Source organism: Miscanthus floridulus, chromosome 16 (assembly GCF_019320115.1).
Source record: "Miscanthus floridulus cultivar M001 chromosome 16, ASM1932011v1, whole genome shotgun sequence".
NCBI classification, from domain to species: Eukaryota; Viridiplantae; Streptophyta; class Magnoliopsida; order Poales; family Poaceae; genus Miscanthus; species Miscanthus floridulus.
The window spans coordinates 33,806,275-33,820,429 of NC_089595.1; the positions used below are offsets into that span (position 1 = coordinate 33,806,275).

A 14,155-nucleotide genomic window follows, 5' to 3' on the forward strand; every position below is an offset into this window, starting at 1 on the left:
ACAGCAACCTGAGTGTATTTCGTCTAGGATCTCTTTACCTTCTTCAAATGAGACACATTTTAGGAGTACTCCTGATGATGCTGCTCTTCTGTAAAGTTTATCTCCTACTAGAACGTAGTTTTTGCTTCTGCGAGCAACTTGGGTGGATTGTACCTTATCTGCTGGTAATTTGTTTTCTTTGATATAGTCAATGAAAACTTGGGTCCATGAAGTGTTGATTATCAAGATCTGAACGCCTTTAGCCTGAATTTCATGTGTTGTTTCACCGGGTTGTTTGATAGAGGGAACTGATAGCTCTTCTATGAATACGCCGGGTGGAACCTTTGCTCTGTCTGATCCGAGCTTGGCAAGGACATCTGCTGCAATGTTGGAATCGCGTAGGACGTGTAAAATTTCTAATCCTTGGAAGTGTTTTTCAAGTTTCCGTATTTCAGCACAATAAGCACCCATGTTTTCTTTGGTGCAGTCCCAATCTTTGTTGACTTGGTTGATGACCACTGCTGAATCGCCGTATACGAGTAGTCTTTTTATTCCGAGGGTAATCGCGACTCGTAGCCCGTGGATGAGGGCTTCATATTCTGCTTCATTATTTGTAGCTTGCCATAATATCTAAAGGACATACTTGAGTTGTTTTCCTTCTAGAGAAATGAGGAGAACGCCTGCACCGGCCCCGCCTAGTTTGAGTGATCCGTCAAAGTACATCTTCCAGTGGTCGAGGATTGTATCTGATAAGGGCTGTTGAATCTCTGTCCATTTGGCCACAAAATCGGCGAGGGCTTGAGATTTGATTGCTTTCCGTGGGGTGAAATTGATGTCAAGAGCTCCAATTTCAACTGCCCATTTGGATATGCGCCCTGTGGCATCTTTATTGTGTAGGATGTCTCCGAGTGGAAAATCTGTCACTACGGTAATCTTGTGGCTTTCGAAATAGTGGCGAAGTTTCCGTGAGGTAATGAGTAGGGCGTAGAGTAGTTTTTGTACATGCGGGTACCGAGTTTTGGATTCTGACAGTACTTCGCTGATGTAGTATACTGGACGCTGCACTTTATACACGTGCCCTTGTTCTTCTCTTTCTATGACTATTGCTGTGCTGATTACGGTAGGAGTTGCCACGATATATAGCATCATATCTTCATCTTTCTTCGGAGGTGTCAGGATAGGTGATGAAGTGAGGTATTCTTTAAGTTTTTTGAAAGCTTCGTCAGCCTCCATTGTCCACTTGAACTTGTCTGTTTTCTTTAGTAGTTTAAAGAAGGGTAACCCTTTTTCACCGAGTCTTGATATGAAACGGTTGAGGGCCGCCATGCATCCTGTTAGTTTCTGAACATCTTTGACACTTCTAGGTGGGCCCATTTCTGTTATAGCTCGAATTTGCTTGGTGTTGGCTTCGATTCCGCGCTGACTGACCAAAAATCTGAGTAGTTGTCCTGAGGGAACTCCAAATACACATTTATTTGGGTTCAATTTCCATCTCCATTTCTTCAAGTTTTCGAAGGTTTGCTTTAAATCTTCAATTAGAGTGTCTGGGTTCTTTGTTTTTACCACCACATCGTCTACATATGCCTCCACATTTTCATCGATTTGATTCCCGAGGCAAGTCTGGATAGCTCTTTGGTACGTGGCACCAGCGTTCTTTAGTCCAAACGACATGGTCTTGTAGCAGTAGGCACCAAACGGGGTGATGAAAGATGTCTTGCTCTGGTCTTCTTCTTTTAGTGCGATCTGGTGATATCCTGAATAGCAATCGAGAAAAGATAATAACACAGATCCTGCTGTCGAGTCAACTATTTGGTCAATGCGTGGTAGCCCGAACGGATCTTTTGGGCAATGTTTGTTGAGATCTGTGTAATCGACGCACATACGCCACTCGTCCGTGTTTTTCTTCTGTACAAGGACCGGGTTTGCTAGCCAATCTGGATGTAGGATCTCCTTGATGAATCCGGCTGCCATTAGTTTTGTTATTTCCTTTTTAATTGCTGCCTTCTTGTCGGGTGAGAATCGTCGTAGCCGTTGTTTTACAGGTTTGGAGCTTTTGTTAACATCGATTCTGTGCTCAGCCAACACCCTTGGGACTCCTGGCATGTCGGCTGGCTTCCAAGCGAAGATATCTTTGTTGTCCCAAAGAAAGTTGGTGAGCGCGAGTTCCTATTTTGCCGAGAGGTGAGCACTGATAGTTGCTGTCTTGGAGGTATCGCCTGTGCCTAAGTCGATTTGCTTGACGTCGGCTTCTTTTGGCGGTGCGATGATGCTGGGCTTTTTAGCCGGTATTTCTAATTCTTCTTAGCTTGTTTCTGCAGCGATTGTGGCTATTTCTTTTCTTCCATTGTTGGCTTGCGCTTTAGCTGCGATCTAGATCGCCTGAACGTCGCAGTCAAAAGCGCGCTTTAAATTGCTTCGAAGGGTGAGGATACCGTTGGGTCCTGGCATCTTAAGTAGTAAGTACGGGTAATGTGGTATTGCCATGAATTTGGCTAGTGCTGGACGTCCGAGGATTGCATGATATGATGAATCGAAATCAGCGACTTCAAATTTGATAAACTCTGTTCGGTAGTTTGAAGGAGTTCCAAAGGTAACAGGTAAAGTAATTTGTCCGAGTGGCATGGCTGCTTTGCTGGGTACTATTCCGTAAAAAGGTGTGCTTGTTGGCGTAATCATCCCGGCGAGTTGTAGCCCCATTTTCCTTAGAGTTTCTGAAAAGATGATGTTAAGCCCAGCTCCTCCATCGATTAGTACTTTGGTGACGGTCATACCGGCAATAGTCGGATCCAGAACCAATGGATAATGGCCTGCGTTTCCCACGCTAGTCCATTGGTCTTCTCTGGTAAATTGGATAGGATACTGTGACCAATTGAGGTATCTTGGTGTAGCCGGTTCTGCTGTCATAATGGTCCGCAGTGCTAGTTTTTCTTGATGTTTGCTTCTGCAATCCAGAGCCCCTGAGAAAATCACTGCTACCATTCCCCTAGGTTTTTGGAATCCTTTGTCCTCGTGGTTGTCTTCTTCTCTCTTCTGATTGTCCTCTTTAGTGTTTTCCTTACTATCTTTTCTTGTGTATCGATCATTGAAAGTGTAGCAATTTCCGATAGTGTGCCTCCCACCAGGGTGCAATGGGCAACGTATGTTTTCAATGTCATCATATCTTCTTGGTTTGGGAAATTTCTTTGATTTGTCGGCCATTGCCACAGTATTGTCTGGTCTACGTTTTCTTTCTTGATGTCTGCTATTTCGTTGATTTTGCCTGTCCAGGTTGTCTTGGTTGTTTCTGTCCGGGAACCTCTCTCGTGTTTTTTCTTCTGCAGTAATCATCCTTTCTACTGTACATCTGAATTCTTCATTGTTTCTCGGATTTTCTTTGCAGAAGTCTTGAAATTGCCATCTGGCCATGATTCCGTGAGAAAAAGCTTCAATTACTTCTCGTTCGGTTATGTCATGCACTTGAGCTCGTAGTTCGCCGAATCGCCGATAATAGTTTCTGAGACTTTCACCTCCCTTTTGCTTGAGTCCTTTTAGTTCTGCATGAGTGATTGGGTGTGTAATGATTCCTGCGAAATTCTCACAAAAAGCTCTCTGCAAATCCTCCCAATTTTTGATAGATCCTGGATTTAGTTTATCGAACCATTGGAGGGGCATGGCCTCTAGTGCCATGGGGAAGAAGAGGGCTTTGATATCGTCGTCTCCTCCGGCTAGTTCAATCGATTGTGAATATATTCTAAGCCATTGCTTTGGTTCGGTCTTGCCATCATACTTGGAGTGATTAGATGGTTTGAATTTGTGAGGTAATCGCACCAATGCGAGCCTGTTCGCGAAACAGGGGAACCTGTCGTGAGCCTTAGTTTCTTTGAATTCAGATTCGGCGCCTTCCTCTGGCCAACTATCGTTCTGATGGGAACAATTTTGCAAGGTTGTCTGGGTAGGAACCCTGCTCCTAGTCTTCCTTAGTTGTTCAAATCGGTGGCCTTGATTATGTTCCTTCCTACTTCCTCCGTCATGGCTTCCACCCGGCCCAAGTCTTTCGAAGGCGGATTTCCTTTGATTTTGATCTTCTTGCCGGTGGGTTGTTGATCTGGTGGGTAGTCTTGATCGAGCTTTCTCTTCATGTGTTCTCGGGATTGTCGATCGGAGCAAGTCCTGGAGCTGTTCATACTTCTCACCAGGATGCGAAGTTGCTCCGAGTTCTTCTAATGCTTCTCGAATCTTATCGTAAGGCGTATTCACCGTGCGTCTCCCTTTGACTTCTCGTTGTGATTTTCTTCTGTTGTACTCATCCAATTCTGACTCGTATCTGGTCTAAGCTTCCCTGCGCTGCCTAGCACGGTGTTGGCGCCCTTGCTTCAACTTGTTTTTTCTTTCTCTAGCTTGTTTCTGACTATCTGTTTCTCCGTCGTAGCCCTGGGCAAAGGTTGATATGTTGGATTCTGATTCATCTGATGATCTAACATCGGGTGCTTCCGGGGGATTTAATGGTGACCGCGGTCGTCGAACCATGAACACTTCTCGCGCATGAGTCGTTCTGTTATTGGCGTTAGTTTTCATACTGTCGGAGTCGCTGATAACTTTAGTGGATGCCTCGGTGTCGTAGATCGAGTCTCCTTCTTGGTAAGGTAAAATAGCTGTTGTTGTCGTGCCGACTAGTTGGGTTCCGCTACCTTCAGGAACGGAATCCGGCCAGTGGATGATACAGTCCCGCGATGTTATCATTAGCATGAGGCCCTCCTGAGCTCCTGTCAGTGGTATCCCGAATCTTGGATTGAAAAATCTTTCGACCTGTCCTTAATAGGATCTTGCCATGTTGTCGAGCCCAAATGGAGAAGAACTCGACTTCTTGAGAGAATTCTATGGGTAATCCGAGTTGTTTTGGGTTGTGTTCCGGAATCTTGCCAAAAAAGAACTCGGTTTCTGGAAAACACTCTGATAAAACTTCGCTTTGGAGCTTGAATTCGAATCGGATACGAGTGGTCGTGAAATCCGATTTGATTCGGATACTATGAGCTGCGCGAATCTTCTGGTGAGCTGATCCGTTGTAGTCGTTGGAATAGGAACTTCTTTTAGATGATCTAAATCTTCGAGGAGATGGCTTTGAAGCTTGTCGTTGTTGTCTGCCTCGCAGATCCATGAGCCGAAGATGAAAGTTGATCCCGTCGGGAAAATCATGTTGTCGAGGTCCATCGAGCTCTCGGAAGCAAAGTCACCGAAATCCCCTACCTGGCGCGCCAGCTGTCGATGTTTCACCACCGATAGCCTGCCACGGGGGTACTCGGGGCAGTATGTTCGGGCTTCGGCGTATGCTGAACTCGATGGTTAACGCAAGAGACAGTCGATTTATCCTGGTTCAGGCCCTCGATCGTAGATCGAGTAATAACCTTACGTCCAGTCGACGTTAGCCTTTGCGTTGGATTGATTGTAATGTGTTGTGTTGTGTTGTACAATTGTTCTCTCCCTCTCAGGAGCTCTGCCCTCCTTTTTATAGTCAGGAGGCCAGAGTCCTAGTCGGTTTATAATGAGATTTCCTAGTAGGACTACCTAATAGTTCTACTACTACGATTATATGGGAAGAATCCTAGTTGGACTAGATCTTTTTTCTACCCTGCGGGGTATCCTGTGGGTCCCGCATCGACAGTGGCCAATTCTCCATCCCATGATGATGACATTCCACAATGTAATCTTGAAAGCATTCCCTTGCCTCAGGGACAGATTCATCATGTTACTGCTGAAAACTTGAAATTCTCCCACGTAGAGCATTAGTCTTGCCTGTGGGAAAGAACTTTGCTAGGAAAGCAGTGGAGCAGTTATCCCATGTAGTATTTCTATCTTTGTTGTCGTAGAACCACCGCTTCACCTTCCCCAAGAGTGACAATGGGAAGAAATGAAGTAATACGGCATCTTGGGTAACTCCTTTGATGGTGAAAGTGCTACAGATCTCCAAGAAATGTTGGAGATGTGCACTGGCATCTTCATGTGCTTTTCCACAAAACTGGCTAGCTTGCACCATGTTGATGAGGGCTGGCTTGAGCTCGAATCCATTGTCTCCAACATTGACTATTGGTCTAGTACGGATGTTGGCTATAGTTGGAGCAGAGAATTTATGGAGAGTCTTGTTAGCCATGGCTTCAAATTCTAGTGTTAAGCTTCGTCTTGTCTAGTTGTCTTTCGATTCTAAAGCTGAGACTTTCCTGAGTTTGGCTCTAGTTCTCCTGATTAAAGCTTCTAGACCTTCAACATAGTTTGTCGAAAGGTTAAAACCGGTCATAAAATACCCTGCATAAGATACAAAAGTAGACAAAACAAGGGTAATCCTGCTTTAGCAGGGGTAAATGGTTTATCTAGATCACATCAATAAGTATAAGTTTATCAATACTTCCTTTGCCTAGCTACCTTCCCTGGCAACGGCGTCAAAAATGCTTGTTAGCATTTATTAATTTGTCACTTGTTTTAGTAGCCACCTATTATAAACCTATATCTCCTAACATTTCTTTACTAGGTTGTCATCCCTAGTGATGATGCCAGAGATGCTTGTTGATACTACATAGCATTACTACTAGAATAATATTAAGTAGTTCTTTATAATTTTATGTGACTAGAAATATATGAATGAAAAGGATCTGCAAGCACACAGATAATATACCATTGTAGCAATTCACCCAAGAGTATTCAGGGTATCATTATTTATATTTTTACCACAGGGAAGGTCTAGCATGGACATGTATTGATAATTTATACTATTGATGGAGAAGTAAACCATAACCAATATTCTACTCATAATAGGGGTAAGTCATAAGATAATATATATATATATGATAAGTATTGATCAATGATAAATCACTCAGAGTACTCCTTTCTATGGCATTAGCATGGTCAGGTAGAATATTTGAGGAATAATTGCTAAGTCATTCTCAATTACAAGTCAAAGCATACATTGATTAGTGCAATTATACCTAGTAGTCATTGCTAAGATCATCTTCATATCTACACATAAGGGATATTACTAAGGAAGATTAAGAACATAGCTTGTCTTCCATCGTAACTGCATCCTACTTGCAAGCCTATATTCGGGAGTGGACTACAAAGAACTCAACGGGAGTGTCACATCCGCGATCAACCACATGACCTAGAATATAGGGTGTATTCGCAAGTAAACAATGTATAAGCACCACGCTTACACAATGTTGACCACTCACCCAAGGTACCTTAGAGTGAGCGCTATACGAACTTATGCATGAACATGATGATAATCCAACTATACTAAGTATATAATCAAAGTATACGATGAACATTATAACGAAGAACATGAATAAGATGAATACTAATATTGTCATAACAATTGTAACTAGCATATAAAAGTAATAGAGATACAAAAGGGAGGGGTACAAAGATTATACCAAACCACGTTCTTGACACGATCAGGAATCCAAGCAAAGCCTGCTTGCCTCCCTTTAGACCTAACCTAACTAGCTATGCCCTAGAATTGATGGAGCCCCGAGGATGATTAGGGTTTTTATCTTCTCAAATGACTTATGCAATGCCTGAGGGAGGGGGTAGGGGCTGGTATATATAGGCCGGAGCATCCAATATGAGCTCTTAGATCAAACCGACTTAAAGGACTGTGTAGATGCAACCTAGGAGGTGGTGGAGAACCAACATTGCGACGCGGAGGCTGACAGGTGGGCTCAGGGGCCAGGCGGCCTCACCAGGCAGCCTCTACCCCTATGCCTTGGTGTGGTGTCCTTTGGTGTTCTCTAGAACCTTCTGGTCTCCATTTCACGGTGGATAACCATGATTAATTCTGACATGTAGGTCCACCTTGATGGTTTTCTGGATAAACCCTGTAGAAAATACAAATTCACCAAAACTCGTGGTATTTGTTAGTTTAAACCCCTATACCTTCAATGGTGATAATATTTATGCCCTTATGCATGTTATATTGATGGTTTATAATGTTTGTTAACTACCGTCAACAAACTCCCGCAAGCTTAACCTTTGCTAGTCCCTTAGCAAAGCTAAACTTAGCAAATGGATTAGGAGTTGCGTCGATTCTTTTACTCCTCAAAAGTACACATGCGTTCAAACAAGAATTCTCCTCCAGATTAGAATAAACTGATCTGAGTTTCAAACTCACCCATATTACCTTCAACCATGGGGCTTCTCAGCCTTCACTTGGGTCTTGAGCAATTGAAAGACTGACCAATCAAGTCAAGCACTATGTCTCAAGTTCTTTGTTCAACCATTGTTCTGGAGTTTTTATAGATTTTTAAAATAAAACTCAAAGCTTCTTTTGTATGACACTCTCAAGTCTCTCAATATATGTGGTATTGGTGGATCCTCACCAAAGCAATAGTGGTGTTATGCCTTTCTCTTCCTACAACTAAGGCTTATGTGGAGCTTATAGGAATGGGGATTGCATAAAAGAGCATACTTGCAATACATATATTGTAAAGTCAAACCTCAGATCCAAAGAGAGTTAAGTCATACAATCAAATCAAGATGTGCATGTGTGTGAATGAATGTGGTTGATTGAAATTATTAAAATTATTACCTTGATGGTTACCTTGGTAATTACCTTGGTAGTTTGGTCTCTATTGCTGGTTCCCTCCTTGATTCTATTGAGGATGAAAGTAGTTGTTGTAGACAAAGTTCACATCCTCATGGGTCTTAGGGCAGTTGCTCCCTGAATGCCCAGTGTTTCAACACTCTTCACACGTCATGCGAGAATCATGACTATGCATGACTTCTTGCTTCTCATTAGCTTGGTCTTCGAGCTTCTTCATCAGCAGGTCCATCTTGGCAGATAACATGTCTACCTCCTGGAGTTGATGCATACCTCCACCTCTCTTGTGGGTTTGAACACGTTCTTCATTCCAGCCTTGATTGGAGGTCGTCTTCTCCACAAGAGCTATTGTAGCTGGTATGGTGAGTGATAGGAATGCACCTCCAGCAGCAGCATCCATAGTCTCACGGGTACTGTTGGTCAACCCATGGTAGAAAGTCTACATGAGTAGCCAATTCTCCATCCCATGATGATGACATTCCACAATGTAATCTTGAAAGCGTTCCCTTGCCTCAGGGACAGATTCATCATGTTACTCCTAAAAACTTGAAATTCTCCCACACAGAGCATTAGTCTTGCATGTGGGAAAGAACTTTGCTAGGAAGCAGTGGAGCAGTTATCCCATGTAGTATTTCTATCTTTGTTGGCATAGAACCACTGCTTTGCCTTCCCCAAGAGTGACAATGGGATGAAATGAAGTAATACGGCATCTTGGGTAACTCCTTTGATGGTGAAAGTGCTATAGATCTCTAGGAAATGTTGGAGATGTGCACTCGCATCTTCATGTGCCTTTCCACAAAACTGGCTGGCTTGCACCATGTTGATGAGGGTTGGCTTGAGCTCAAATCCATTGTCTCCAACATTGACTGTTGGTCTAGTACGGATGTTGGGTGTAGTTGGAGCAGAGAATTTATGGAGTCTTGTTAGCCATGGCTTCAAATTCTTGTGTTAAGCTTCATCTTGTCTGGTTGTCTTCCGATTCTAAAGCTGAGACTTTCCTGAGTTTGGCTCTAGTTCTCCTTATTAAAGCTTCTAGATCTTCAACATAGTTTGTCGAAAGGTCAAAACCGGTCATAAAATACCCTGCATAAGATACAAAAGTAGACAAAATAAGGGTAATCCTGCTTTAGCAGGGGTAAATGGTTTATCTCGATCACATCAATAAGTATAAGTTTATCAATACTTCCTTTGCCTAGCTACCTTCCCCGGCAACGGCGCCAGAAATGCTTGTTGGTATTTATTAATTTGTCACTTGTTTTAGTAGCCACCTATTATAAACCTATATCTCCTAACATTTCTTTACTAGGTTGTCATCCCTTGTGATAATGCCAGAGATGCTTGTAGATACTACATAGCATTACTACTAGAATAATACTAAGCAGTTCTTTATCATTTTATATGACTAGAAATATATGAATGAAAAGGATCTGCAAGCGCACAGATAATATACCATTGTAGCAAGTCACCCAAGAGTATTCTAGGTATCATTATTTATATTTTTACCACAGGGAAGGTCTAGCATGGACATGTATTGATAATTTATACTATTGATGGAGAAGTAAACCATAACCAATAATCTACTTATAACAGGGGTAAGTCATAAGATAATATATATATATATATATATATATATATATATATATATATATATATATATATATATATATATATATATATATATATATGATAAGTATTGATCAATGATAAATCACTCAGAGTACTCCTTTGTATGGCATTAGCATGGTCAGGTAGAATATTAGAGGAATAATTGCTAAGTCATTCTTAATTACAAGTCAAACCATACATTGATTAGTGCAATTATACCTAGTATTCATTGCTAAGATCATCTTCATATCTACACATAAGGGATATTACTAAGGAAGGTTAAGAACAGAGCTTGTCTTCCATCGTAACCGCATCCTACTTGCAAGCCTATATTCGGGAGTGGATTACAAAGGACTCAACGGGAGTGTCACATCCGCAATCTACCACATGACCTAGAATATAGGGTGTATTCGTAGGTAAACAACGTATAAGCACCACACTTACGCAATGTTGACCACTCACCCATGGTACCTTAGAGTGAGTGTTATACGAACTTATGCATGAACATGATGATAATCCAACTATACTAAGTATATAATCAAAGTAGACAATGAACATTATAACGAAGAACATGAATTAGATGAATACTAATACTATCATAACAATTGTAATTAGCATATAAAAGTAATGGAGATACAAAAGGGAGGGGGTACAAAGATTATACCAAACCACGCTCTTGACACGATCAGGAATCAAAGCAAAGCCTGCTTGCCTCCCTCTAGACCTAGCCTAACTAGCTATGCCCTAGAATTGATGGAGCTCGGAGGATGATTAGGGTTTCTATCTTCTCAAATGACTTATGCAATGCCTAAGGGGGGTATGGGCTGGTATATATAGGCCAAAGCATCCATCAAGAGCCCATGGATCAAACCGACTTAAAGGACTATGTAGATGCAACCTAGGAAGTGGTGGAGAACCAACATTGCGACGCGAAGGCTGATAGGTGGGCCTAGGGGCCAGGCGGCCTCACCTGGCAGCCTCTACCCCTATGCCTTGGCGTGGTGTCCTTTGGTGTCCTCTAGAACCTTCTGATGTCCATTTTGCAGCGGATAAGCGTGATTAATTCTAACATGTAGGTCCACCTTGATGGTTTTCTGGATAAACCCTGCAGAAAATATAGAGTCACCAAAACTCACGGTATTTGTTAGTTTAAACCCCTATACCTTCAATGGTGATTATATTTATGCTCGTATGCATGTTATATTGACGGTTTATAATGTTTGTTAACTACCGTCAACAAACTCTCCCAAGCTTAACCTTTGCTAGTCCCTTAGCAAAGCTAAACTTAGCAAATGGATCAGGAGTCGCGTCGATGCTTTTACTCCTCAAAAGTACACATGCGTTCAAACAAGAATTCTCCTCCGAATTAGAATAAACCGATCTGACTTTCAAACTCACCCATATTACCTTCAACCATGGTGCTTCTCGGCCTTCACTTGGGTCTTGAGCAATTGAAAGACAGAACGATAAGTAAAGCACTATGTCTCAAGTTCTTTGTTCAACCATTGTTTTAGAGTTTTTATAGATTTTTAAAATAAAACTCAGAGCTTTCTTTGTATGACACTCTCAAGTCTCTCAATATATGTGATATTTGTGGATCCTCACCAAAGCAATAGTGGTGTTATGCCTTTCTCTTCCTACAACTAGGGCTTATGTGGAGCTTATAGGAATGGAGATTGCATAAAAGAGCATACTTGCAATACATATATTGTAAAGTCAAACCTCGGATCTAAAGAGAGTCAAGTCATACAATCAAATCAAGATGTGCATATGTGTGGATGTATGTGGTGGATATATATGGTGGCTAACCTATTTGTACTATGCTCCTTGAAAACATATCTCTCTCTTGAAACTTGAAATTTTTTTTGGGAGAGAACATGGGCTATCTTATTCATCTCTCTCTTTTTTGGGCGGGCATCTGAGTACCCATCGTTTTAAATATCTCAGACACTTGTCCATTGTTTCTTATATTTTTATGAGTAACTTTAGCATAGCCCCATGTCCCTTTTCTGCTATAAAACTTTTGAGATATAGCAACAAGAACTTGGAGCATTTATTTGGTGAATATCCTATCAAGAATATTTTTGGTGTTTTCTCCTAGTGTAGGAGTAAAGCATTTTTGGGTGGATCTAGATGGAATGGCATGTTATTGCGCCTACCCCCAGTGTAGGAGTAGTGCATAATTGGGTGGTGTGTACGTGATCTTGATTTTAAGAGCATGACAAACCTCTCATAAGGGTCAACAAAGCTTGACTGAACTCAATGCAATACAAGCAGCATATATGTGGAATTTTTTCTAATCTAAATATCATATATGGCTCTAGTAGGAATTCAAGCTTTGTCATACATGAGCTTATCATGTAGGATTTTTATGTTTTTTCAAAAGATAAATCTAACCTTTTGACTTATCTGGATAGCCAATGAAATGGCAACTAACTGTCTTGGAGTCTAGCTTTTCAATGTTTGGGTTAAATACTTTAGCCTCAGCTGGATAGCCCCACACGCGTAAAAGGTTAAGTGAGGGTTCCCTTCCTGTCCACAGCTCATATGGTGTTTTGGGCACCGACTTGCTTGGTACTCGATTGAGAATGTGAATGGCGATTTTTAATGCTTCCATCCACAAACTTATCGGTAAAGTGGAGTAACTTATCATACTTCTCACCATATCCATTAATATACGGTTATATCTTTCAGCTACTCCATTCTATTGAGGCTCGCTCGGTGTAGAGTACTGGGCGACTATGCCATTTTCGGGTAAGAACTTTGCAAAAGGTCCAAAACTTGGCCATATGGGGTATGTCGGCCGTAGTACTCCCCCCACGGTCGGATCTTACTACCTTAATCTTTAAATTGTGCTGATTTTCTACTTTAGCCTTAAATATCTTAAATTTATCCAATGCTTCTGATCTTTTCTTAATTGAATAAATATAGCCATAACGAGAATAATCATTTGTGAATGTTATAAATGAATCATAACCATCCACACTTTTCATAGAAAAAGGACCATAGATATCTATGTGAATTATTTCCAAAATTCCTACGCTTTGTTTGACGTCTTTCTTTATTTTCTTAACATACTTCCCTTTAATGCAATCAATACATTGTTCTAACTCTAAAAATTCTAATGATGGAAGCATTGATTTCTTAATCAATCGTTCTATTCTCCCCCCTCGAAATATAGCCTAAACGACTATGCCATAATTTTGATGATACATCATGAATTCTCTTTCGCTTATTTCTTGCATTCATAGACGAGGAGGCATTCTCATTCTTAGTGCTTACAACATTCATATTCTCACAAAGTGATAACAAATAAAGCTCGTCTTGTCAGAAGGCAAGACCAACACACTTATGATTAAACATAATTTTACATTGGTCATTACCAAAATGGCAATCATATCCATCATCGTCTAAACATGAGACACTTATTAAGTTTCTACGCAAAGAGGGTATATAAAGGACATCTATGAACTTAAGTACAAAGCCATCATTTAATTCTAATGGGAGTTCTCCAATGGCTTCAACTTTAGGTGTAACTCCATTTGCTACCTTAATGTGTCTTTCTCCTCTTTGTAGAGTCCTCCTCGTATGGAATCCATGTAATGAATTTGCAACACAAATAGTTGCACCTGAATCAATCCACCAAGTAGATTTTGCATAACTTAAATAAAAGGACTCATCTATAAATGTAATAATGTCCTCACCTTTTCACATTAGGTGCTTCAGGAACTCTGGGTAATCCTTCTGGTAGTGTCTAGTCTTCTTGCACCATTTGCAGGTGTCCTTGTCTACTTGAACACAGTTGGATTTCTTATGGTGATCTTTCTGTGGGGCCTTTCCTTGTGACTTAGAAGAGGAGCTATTGTCCCACTGAGGTTTTCCTTGTGGTTTGTCTTTCTTGTTGTTAAAGTTCTTCCTTTTATTGTCCTTCACATGGTTGACGGAATCGTCATGTGAGCTCTTAAGCCTCTCCTCTTCTTGCACACACATGGCAATGAGCTTTTTAAT

General features: G+C 41.3%; 2 non-coding genes across 2 annotated transcripts; both read left to right on the plus strand.

Moving 5' to 3' along the window:
• Positions 1 to 5,630: 5,630 nt before the first annotated feature.
• On the plus strand, positions 5,631 to 5,739 carry LOC136514570 (small nucleolar RNA R71). The gene has a single exon (XR_010773725.1). It is a non-coding gene; the product is annotated as a small nucleolar RNA R71 (small nucleolar RNA).
• Positions 5,740 to 9,003: 3,264 nt separating this feature from the next.
• Positions 9,004 to 9,112, plus strand: LOC136514581 (small nucleolar RNA R71). The gene has a single exon (XR_010773736.1). It is a non-coding gene; the product is annotated as a small nucleolar RNA R71 (small nucleolar RNA).
• Positions 9,113 to 14,155: the final 5,043 nt, after the last annotated feature.